Source organism: Dysidea avara, chromosome 6 (genome assembly GCF_963678975.1).
Source record: "Dysidea avara chromosome 6, odDysAvar1.4, whole genome shotgun sequence".
Classification (NCBI taxonomy): Eukaryota; Metazoa; Porifera; class Demospongiae; order Dictyoceratida; family Dysideidae; genus Dysidea; species Dysidea avara.
The window spans coordinates 6,851,751-6,852,241 of record NC_089277.1 but is presented as its reverse complement, the minus strand read 5'-3'; positions in this window follow the sequence as shown (position 1 = coordinate 6,852,241).

Genomic DNA, 491 nt, shown 5'->3' with positions numbered 1-491 from the left:
CCCACCCTAAGGCAATTAGTTAGTCTGGCGCGGCCGCCTTTAGATTAAAAATTAGCCGAAGGGGCGGCTGCGCCAGATTAGTTTCGTGCGCATGCCCAAACTACTTTTCCCACTTTCACTCATTGTACAGTACGTATATAAATAGGGACCTAGGCTTGTGCTTCCAAGTACCCAAAATCTATATGCAGCCTCAGCTCACTAAGCTAGTTCATGACAGCTAGGCGGTATCGGCTATACATAATAGGTATAGCTATAAAATCAAGCTAAAAAGAGCAGCCCAAACTCTTCCATGCAGGGTATTAGCTAATTAAAAGCTTCGTGGACGTGAAATATTTGATTAATATACTCTAACAAAACAGTCAACTGAATATTACTAACTTCAGGGCCGTAGCCCGGCAGACTTTTAACTGGGTATAGGTTCTTTGGATGCATGACGCCGAAAGTATATAGCCTTCATGTGGTGTGGCGAACATTTATTGATATTGAACCTT